Consider the following 11003-nt stretch of genomic DNA (forward strand, 5'->3'; position numbering starts at 1 on the left):
CAAATGCTGGTAAATGGGACTAGATTAATTTAAGATATGAGGTTGAACCATAGAGCTCTACAGCATGGAAACAGACTATGACTTGGTAGACTAGAGAGGTTTTGATGATTTGGATTCTTAAATACATCGCATTATCATTGATAATTTAAGGAAAGTCCTGTTTTTGTACAGCATTATTTCCACACTTGTCGATTCTTTGAATCAGTGTATAAAGGCAACATTTCAAATACTAGATTTACGAATGTAATGGTAACTAAACAACAATTTGTATTGTGGAATGATTAGTGAGTTCATTTTAACTTCAGCAATTACTCAATATATAACTGAAACACTGTCCTGGAACAAACAAACAAGCTTAAAATTGGACTAAGTTGATGCAAAGCTTGCTTAAACTGCAAAGAAACCTATTTTAGAAGAAGGAAGTGGAATGTCCGTATCAGCTATCTGGCACAGAAAATTATTTTTAAAATGAGAGGGAAAATAAAGTTTGTGCTATGAAGTGAATAAATGAATTAGTCAAGGGAAAGTTGGTACCACACGGACAAGATACCCCATTTTTGAATTCTAATAATAAACAGTAAAAATCTCAGAACAGGTTGAAAAAACTTGAAGTAATAGTCTCTTTAAGAAATGTTGGTGGAAACGTTCCACTTATATTGACTGTAAAATAAGCCAAGCCGTTGGTTATGGTCACTGCCATTACACCAAGAATCATATATAATTCCAGTTCAAAATATAGATTCTGCTGTTTAATGCTAATCTGTTTACTCCACATGCTGCTTCCTTTCTTCTCAGCTCCACCCACCTTTTCCTATTTCTGCCCAGTGAGGAGCAGCTCTGTGACATCAATGCAAGGGCTGTTTCAGGGTCCTAAAGTCCTGAAAGGTTCCCTTGAAACTTCAGAAGTTCCTCAGCTACAAAAAATGTTTGGAGCATTCTGAGATTGTGAAATGTGCTGCATAAATGTGAAATTTATTTAATTCTTTCTGTTGGTTCCTTTCTAGTGGATCAAGATATCTGAAAATTAGAGGCGACTAGTTCACATGCATTAGTAGTTCACATTTGAATTGTTTGACAACTTTCCTCACTTCAGATTGTGCTCGTTTCTTTTGAGGTTACGGTTGCATGGACACCAGGTATTGTTTGCGCCATGTCCAAATATACAATTTTCATTAAAACATCACTGCAGCCAGCTTAAAAAAAGTTTACTTATATGCAATAAAGTCACTTGCAAGCCCTAGCTATTGATAACAAGCTCTTTTAGTTACAAACGTGTCATTTTGAAATGTTTGGCATGTGGCCCTAAAGGTACCAAAAGCTACAGAAATATGCTTTCCTCAGTTCATCTGCTCAAGTAACCATTAACCATAGATAATTCAAGATAACATCACTGGAGCACATCCTGTAAGTATAGTGAGCAAAATAAGTAGGGCTGGGCTGGGCTGCCACATAAGCATTTTCTTAAATTATGAAGTATTGCAGCAGATCTTCATTCCACAGCCCAGGGCTCCTGAAACAATTTGTAGCATTCCTACAAGTAGCAGTGCATTGGACCTCTTTTGGCATAGTGGTAGTATCCCTACCCCTGGTTAATTAGAAAAGTAAGTTGAATAAAGAATCTGACAGTGTTCCAATTATTTTTTTTAAAAGGCAACCTATTCTGTGTAAAGAGGGAATTAATCTAGGGTCTTCCAGTTTATTTTATTCATGTTTCCTTGACCCAGTGAGATGACTGAATGCCATAGAAAAAGGAAGGAAGGAAAATAAGAAGAAATAAAACAGACTGATAGAAAGTATGTTTGAAAAGATAATCTACATTGCACTGTCCTAGTCAAAGATAGTAGATACACATGAAGGAAAACTGAGTTTATATTGCATCTCATTTTGCCTATCATAAACAGCTCTATTAACGAATTTTCAATCAACAACGATTCTTCATACAATGAGGTCTTATAACAGAAGTGAAATGAGATCTAAAGGAGTAACAGTGACAGATTTGGTTGATAGAGAAACATTGGCTGGATTAATTTCTTGTTTCATCTTTTCAAATGATCATTGCATATCCACAATCATTGTACGGATTGGGACACAATTGTGACTAGACCATGGCAACTTGTATTGCATTATCCAGCTAAGGAGAGGAAATAAGTGGCCAGTGGATTGGAATATCCTGCAGGATAAAGTGAGGACTGCAGATGCTGGAGATCAGAGTCGAGAGTGTGTGGTGCTGAAAAAGCACAGCGGGAGAATCGACGTTTTGGGCAGGATCCTGTAATATGTCTGGAATTTGATCAAATGACTAGTGACAGATAATGTTTAGAAGGTGATGCAGTCAGTTCTTAGGCAAACGGTGTGATGATCAATGCCAAACATTCAACTTCAGGGTAATCTCTGACTAATTCATGTGCACAGACCATTGTTCATCCCATATCATATGATCTTTTGAAGGTGACAGGACATTTTGAGATAGCAGTTAGCAAAGTATTGTGTTTTTGGACTTCATAATTAAAGATATTGTCAAATACAGGGAAGTTGTGAAGAACGTTTTTCAAAGCTCTGGTTAGGCCAGTGCTACAATATTGCATTCATTTCTGTCATCATAATTTAGGAAAGATGTGAAGGTACTTGAGAGGGCACAGAAAAGATTTATCAAAATGGTTCCAGAGATGAAGATTTTAAGTTATGCTGGAGAAGCTGGACCCATCTTCCTGAGAGCAATGGTGGTTGAAATGGGATTTGATAATAATACGATAGGTTTGACTAACATAGACAAAGAATGTCTGTTGAAGATAAGGGACACTAATATAAAGTTCTGGATCAGGGACATATGAGGAAGAACATTCCTAAGTCCACATGAGATGATGATGTGGAAGTCAGGGTGGTGGAAGCAAATATGAACAACTCAGAATGAAATTGGACAGGCAACATAGCTGCAGGAGAAGAGAACATAAATGAGAATGACTGGATGGATTGTGTGCAGCGAGCTGGCATAGACTCCAAGGGTGGCATTACCACTGCCTGGGCCATTACAACTCTGTGCTTTGAAGCTATTCTGAACAACTGGTAGTGAAATTCATTGGAAGTGGTGTTTGATATAAAGTGCAGCTGGTCAATGGCAAACTTTTCTCCTAGTAGCTGGAGGAGTTTTGGTCATGCCGTATCAAATATTTGAGGTGAACAAAATGTCCAAGAAAGGATTCTCTTCAAAGGACCTTCAAGCAAAATATGCAGCACCATTAGTGCATCTTGTACCATGAAACAGTTCAATAGGACAGTGGTCAAATTGTCCACATTGCTCATTAATGGTTATATATCTATTCATCAAGATATGCTCTCATTTTAGTTGAGAAATCTAGGTGAAAAGTTACTTCAGCAAGGTTGATAAAGGTCACCAAGTAGTGATAAAGCTTAGGTTTTAAATATCTGCAATTGTAATGAGGGGTAATGATTAGGACTATAAGGAATTTGATTGGTTTTAGATCAACTGTAATTAATTCGAATGTAAATTCACATGATCAGATCGTGATTTCAGTAGAGTAGGAACATAAGAGGATCATTGAGCCAGTAACTATATTAGACATGAATGTAATTTAGAATATAGGAAAACAGCCTTTTATAGTAAATTGCCTAACAAACAATTGTCAAAACAGACTTTGGACACAAAAACCTTTGTATCTGTCAACTGAAATATACTATTGAAGTTTCAGTTAAAGCTATGGCCTGTATTCCTGATGAAGGGCTTTTGCCCGAAACATCGATTTTACTGCTCCTCGGATGCTGCCTGAACTGCTGTGCTTTTCCAGCACCACTAGTCCAGAATCTGGTTTCCAGCATCTGCAGTCATTGTTTTTACCTATACACAGTCTGTCATACACTTCCATATGTGTTTCAGTGTGATAGAGTGCTTTTTGTGTGCTTTAATGTCAGAGAGTGGCACTCTGAAATTCGTTTGAAATGACATTATTATGGCAAAGGACGGAGCCATCACTGTCACCACATAAGCAAGCACTCTCGAATGGACCTGTGAAATTACGTATGAATCCTAACATCCTGGGGCCATGACAAAACTTCTTCAATTGTAATACAAATTGTGTTACAATCCTCCAGAATTCAAGGATCATAAAAAGTATTATTTTTAAAAGTTCATCACTTTGTGTTAAAATACACAAGAGCTTTAATGTCAATTTTAATTTCATAATACCTTGAGTTAACCAGCTGCAGACAAACTAACTATATGATATTGAGATCATTGCACAATTTAAATGAGATAATGTCTCTGTCAAAGTAGCCTGGCTTGTTGTAATGATGAATGGTTAATGTCAGTACGTCAACAACTTGTTGCATGATAAAACTTAGATCTGTACTCTGCTGCCAGGACACATGGTAAGCAGAGATTGTCTAGCAATTGAAGATAGATGGAAAATGATGACTGCTTTATGATTTAATTTGTTATATTATTTAGGTAAACAGGTGCATTTAAACTTATGGTCCATCTCTGACACTTATTTTCCCTTCCCTGACTTCACTGTTTCCATTTCTGAGGATAGACTGTTCACCAGTATCCATTACAATCCCACCAACACACACCATTACCCCAATAACGCCCTTAAACCCAGTTTTCTGCAAGAGCTCCATTCCATTCTTCAAATTTCTCTGTCTCGGTTGCATCTGTTCTGATGATGCCACTTCACCTGACAGCATCCTACATGACCTACCTTTTCATCGTCAAGGAAACCCCCTACAATCCTTGTTGTGTTGGATAAGGCCCTCAACCAGGTCTGACCCACCTCCCAGACTTCTGGCTTCTCTGCTCCTTCTCAGAACAACAATACGGTTTCCCTTGTCTTCACTTTCCAGCTCATCTGTCTCCATATTTCCATGCTTCACCATTTCTGAAAACTCCAGCAGAATTTCACTACCAAGCTCACTTCCCCCCACCCCACTGTCAGCATTCCACAGGCAACATTTACTCCATGACCCCCTGGTGCACTCCTCCATCACTCCTAAGATGTTTTCACTAACCCTTGACATCATGCCTTGTAATCACAGAAGGTGAACACATGCCCTTTCACCTCCTCCCTTCTCACTGTCCAGGACCCAAAGCCTGACTTCCAGATGAAATTGCATTTTACTTGTACTTTAAATCTAGCCTATTGTATTGGCTGCTCACAGTGTAGTATCCTTTACACTGGCAGGAAAAAGTGGTGGTCCCTTTTTGGAACACCTCCACTTTGTCTGCAGGAATGACCTTGACCTTCCAGTTGCTCATCATTTCAACAAACTACCCGGGTCTCAAGCTAATGTTTCTGTCTTGGGACTGCTGCAATGTTCCAATGAAACACAATGCAAGCTTGAGCAACAAGAAGCAACACTTCATTTACAGTTTTGGCACTTTACAGCTCCTAGGATTCAATTTTGAACTGTGCAACTTCACAGCCTGATCAGATTTCTCCATTTTTCTTCTATTGTCTAACCCACTCCCCTTCCCACACCACACTCTTGACTTGTTTGTATCATGTTTACTTTGCTCTCAGTAGACAAGACACATTCTCTCCCTTTCACACCTTAATTTAAACCTATTTTACATCTCTTTATCTCTTTCACCATCAGAACTCCTTTATCTTTTGCAATGGGCCACCACATCATCTGGTCCAATTCTTAGAACTGAAGAAAACATATCAGCTTCAAAACATTACCTCTGTTTCCCATTCAGCAGATTCTGCCAAACCTGCTGTGTCTTTCCAGCATCTGTAGTATTTCACTCCTCTTTAGTTTTTGATGTCTGGCTTTGAAATTTCAGTACAGAGCCATCTGTATTTGCATTAACAACTGATAGGATACCTTACATCAAAGATATTTCAGAAATGACTTCTAGACTACTCAGACCCCTTGGTATCATGGTAGCCCACAAACCTGCCAACACACTTAAACAGTGACTAATGAGCCTAAATGATCCATTAGATACCACCAACAAACCTAACATCATTTACAAGATACCATGCAAGAAATATAAAAAAATACTACATCGGACTAACTAGCAGGAAACTTGCCACCAGGATACACGAACACCAACTAGCCATAAAAGACACAACCCACTCTCACTAGTTTCCATACATACAAACACTACTTTAGCTGGGACAACACACACATCCTAGGACAGGCAAAACAAAGTCACACACAAGAATTCTTAGATGCATGGTATTCTAACCAGAACTCCATCAATAAACACATTGATTTAGATCATATCTACCTTCCCTTGAAGAAAAGAACTGGAAATGACATCCCCCACCTTACAAAACCAAGACCTATAAACAGAGAGGTGGGACATACCACCAGCGCTTCACCGAAGACTCTCATTGATGATGTTACCTAGTCATGGTGATGAAGCGTCTGAAAACAAACCTTCCAGCTCAGCGAGCTACCTTACATACCTTACAAAAATTGCTAACTGATAGAATAAATTAATCATGGTTATCTTTTCAGACTCTCAAATGAAAACCCTTCAAATGCCATGTCCTCACTATTTTTGCATTTTACTGTATGAAAGGGGTTATGAAAATCCAAATTGTACCACTATAAAATCATTGTTGACATCTAGCTAATTCTCATGGAATGCACACTTCAAAGAATGACGAGGAAATGACAGTTAATTTTGAAAAGTTTCCACACCATGAGAAACAGAAACGCATGATTGTGTCAATGCAAATGGACCTCATGGTCTGCAATGAGCTAAATGAGGCAAGTAAATGAAATGCAGTTTACAAATTTTAAATTCTAGCTTAATCTCCAGGTTAGACACTGTGAAGTTCACTGTGGGGTCTGTTTCCATGCTCTGTGAGTAGGAAAGTGCAAACTCAGCACTAGGTGCTGATCATCAATAAGTGCTATTAAACAGAATTTTTGACAAGACGTTATTCTTTGTGATAATTTTTGTTTTTGCCTCAATGAAGATGTTAAAGCTGGAACATGAAATGGATGCAACATAATTGCTCCTATCCACCACTCTACTCAACAATTTAACAATTTAATTTAAGACCCAGCCCCAACAACTCTCCACGCGAGTGTAATCTTTCTCTTCGGCTGTTATCAGTAAATCTCACAAATTAGCAGTAGCTGTTTCTTTTCCATTGCCCACTAAGCGGAATTGTATTGTTACCAGCCAGATAGCTGAAGGAGATTTCATGCATTGGATTCAAATTCAGGTCCCAGAAATATAAGGAGTCTCATGTCATTATGTTCTTCTTTCTTCAGAAGAGTTCTGAAAAAAAGTCATTGGACTTAAAATGTTAACTCTGTTTTCTCTCCACAGATGCTGCCAGACCTGCTGAGTTTCTCAAAAAGTTTCTGTTTCTGTTTCAGATTTCCAGCATCTGCAATTCTTTGTTTTGTTGTATTGTTCTTTTCAGCTTGCTCATGTTTCAAGTGCATGTCTATTCAGGATCAGACAATTCTACATTGGTGTTCATGACTGAACAAGCTGATCTTCATTCTGTCAGCTAGATCTCTCTGTACTTGGGACAGGATGCCCCATGAGGTAATGAGATCTGGAGTGCCAGATTTCCTTTTTTCCTTTGCTCTGACTCATCATTAAGGCATTTGGACTCAAAGCATGATGCAACTTGATGAAGAAATTGTCATTTTAAATTAAAGGCAGCAAGCACCTCACCAACATTAATCTCAATGTTTCTGATCTTCAAGGGGAGAGTATCTTTGAAATGTTTTGTCCTGTATGGGGTGCTGCTTTTCTGCTATTCAGATAGCGTCCAGTCTAGCATAAGTGGTTTCGCCTGCATTCTTATGGAGTTCACTTCAAGAAGGACACTAACACTTGTTGGATTGCCTCCTGATTGAGTCTATAAGATATGGGAAAGGCATTTCTGTAGAAATTCTCAAGTGCTCTTTTGTGTTAGTGATGCACATTCCAGATCGCACAACAAGATTGAATTCTCATGGAAAAAAGTTAGCTAATAAATTTCCATATTTTCAGAGGTATGGAGACTTAGGATATGAAAACTAAAGTCATTTACTGAGGTCTTAAATATTATTCTGTGATGTTAAATATAGAACTTTTATTTCAAATGATCAAAAATAAATTATTTTTATAATGCATCACCAATTTCCAGCATTGCGAATGCTCAAATTTCACTCTGACCTTTAGCAGAGCCAAGAGTATTGCAGCTTAGAAATTCACACACAGTTACTCTATTATTAATCTGTTAAATCTATTGTAGCAATGTAGGATTATTATTGAGCATTAGTGTCTGGTCTGACAACACTGATTTGTCATTGTATTAATCTAACCACTAATGCATTTTAATCCATAAAAAACCACGTGCCAAACAGTATATGTGTGTAGGAGTGATTATTACAGAAGCTGTACACAGAACATTTTGGTACATATTTTAGATATTTGTAATAATATTAAGCTTTAGCTCAATTTAATTGATGCTGGATGCGTGTGTATTTAAGGAAACACCACTGTACCACCCCAGAGTCTGACATATGTATGATATCATTTGCTGAGCTCAAGTTCAAAAACGTCCAATAGAGGACAGAGCTAATTATTAATTGTCAGAATTTAAAAGAACATACTGATTTTATTGTTAAAAGTATTTTATCTTTTTTCATAATTTCAAACTTAGTTATCTTCACAGTTTATCCATTTCCTTCCTATTTCAGTAAAAGGTAAAATCAATAACTGCAGATGCTGGAAACCAGATTCTGGATTAGTGGTGCTGGAAAAGCACAGCAGTTCAGACAGCATCCGAGGAGCAGTAAAATTGACGTTTTGGGCAAAAGCCCTTCATCAGAAATATTCCTGATGAAGGGCTTTTGCCTGAAACGTCGATTTTACTGCTCCTCAGATGCTGTCTGAACTGCTGTGCCTTTCCAGCACCACTAATCCAGAATCTATTTCAGCAAAAATCAGGTCTTGGTGCCTCTTCATTTCCCCTCCCCCTAACATACATAGAAACATAGAGGATAGGAGCAGGAGGAGGCCATTTGGTCCTTCAACCTGCTCTTCCATTCATCATGATCGTGGCTGATTGTCCAACTCAATAGCCTAATACTGCTTCTCCCCATATCCTTCGATCTCATACACCCCAAGTGCTATATCTAACCACCTCTTGAATACATTCAATGTTTTGGCAAACCCACAGTTCTAATGAGCTGGATTGATTCCATATTCCCTGGCAGTCTTGGGGAATAGGAACCATCCAGGTTCCCTGTTGGTGCATTGGTAAAATTTCCTCATTAATTTGCTACTAAAGAAGGGGGCAACTCTGTTTAGTTTTTTTGGAGGGAGGAAATTCACTCAGGTTCAGTTCTGACTTCCCTCCTAAATCTCTTGCCTCTCTCTCTCTCACCTATAAAATGTTCCTTGAAACCAATATCTTTGACAAAGCCTTCTCTATATCAGGAAGACAGACACTAACTCATAGAGCATTTCAGGGAACATCTCTGGGACACACATTAAACAACCCCACTGCTCTGTGGCTGACCACATCAAGTCCCCCAAGGATATACAAGTTCTGGGCCACCTCCACTGCTAAATGAAAGCCACCTAACGGGAGGAAGAATGCCTCATCTTCCACTTTGGGACCCTTCAACCATATGACATCAACATCGACTTCACTAGTTTCCAAATCTCCCCTCCCCCCACCTCATCTCAGATCCAGCCCTCCAACTCAGCACCACCCTCTTGACCTGTCCATCTTCCTTCCCACCCATCTGCTCCACCCTCCACATCAACCTATTGCAATTCCCCCTCACCTACATCCACCTATTGCCTTCGCATCTACCTTCCTCCCAGCCCCACACCCAATCCCCTTTTCATCTCTCATCCCCCTTCCCATAGTTGAAGACCTCTACCCAAATCGTCGACTCTGCTGCTCCTCTCAGATGCAGCCTGACCTGCTGTGTTTTTCCAGTGCCATCTTTTTGACTCTGATCTCCAGCATCTGGATTCCTCACTTTCACCTTAAGCCACCTGCCCTCATATCTTCGTAAGCAGTGGGGGGTTTTTTATTCACTCATGAAACAAAATGCAATTTTTGTTCCATTGGAGTTTTAATTTGATTTTGTTGGCTTGCATCAAATTATCATGAATAATTTTTCTTATTCTTGTATTTGGAAATATAATGTGCAGGAGGTTCTATTCTGTTTTTAAACTTAATTGAAACCATTTGATGAAATCCCAATCTCCTCTCATTGCCTGATTGTAGAAAAGAACTGAGCAGGAGAGGATGTACCTCATCAAATAATGTTTTGACAAAAGCATTTTAGTTGCTGAGACTTGTCTAAGCCTAATTGGTTTGTGTTTAGTGTGTGAAATATTTTTGCTTAATGCTGAATTGTAAACATAGCAAGTAGGGACATTGACCTCTTGTAGACATTGAGTGCATCATTTTAGGTTGAAGTGCTATGAAGGTGCAAACTTGATGTTGGTTCCCTGATTTTAAGTAACTGGAGAGAAATCAGAGTTAATGTTTCAGTTCAGTGACCTTTCTTCAGAACTCTGCCAGACTTGCTGAGATTTTCCAGCAAATCCTGTTCTGTTTCTGATTTCCAGCATCTGCAGTTCTTTCGGTTTTTTATTTAGTTATAATCAGCTGCAGGTGAAATGTCAAAGTGTATATAATTATAATATTGAGAAAGAAGTGTAATTATTTCTTTAGTGTGCATTATGGATCAGCACAAGGACACCAGCAGTTAAAGAAGACAGCTCGCAACACCTTTTCAAGGACAACTAGAGACAGGAAATGTTGGCCAGCCATACAGTATTTTCATTGAAAGTAATCAGTCTAGTGATTGTAACAAGATCAGACACTTGGACCATTTTGAATATGAGTTCCCTGATTGGAGCTGTTAATCTGGTCCAATTGCCCAATATCCTGTTCACTCTGAGAGTTGGCTCTGAGCGAGCTGGATCAGTGTAGTGATTGTAACAAGATCAGAGTTTCAGTAGGGACTGCTTGGCTCTGAGGGGCAGCTTGATCAAT

The sequence above is a fragment of the Chiloscyllium plagiosum genome, unplaced genomic scaffold, assembly GCF_037043375.1.
Source record: "Chiloscyllium plagiosum isolate Xiang-an unplaced genomic scaffold, Cpla_swu_hap1 HiC_scaffold_25, whole genome shotgun sequence".
NCBI classification, from domain to species: Eukaryota; Metazoa; Chordata; class Chondrichthyes; order Orectolobiformes; family Hemiscylliidae; genus Chiloscyllium; species Chiloscyllium plagiosum.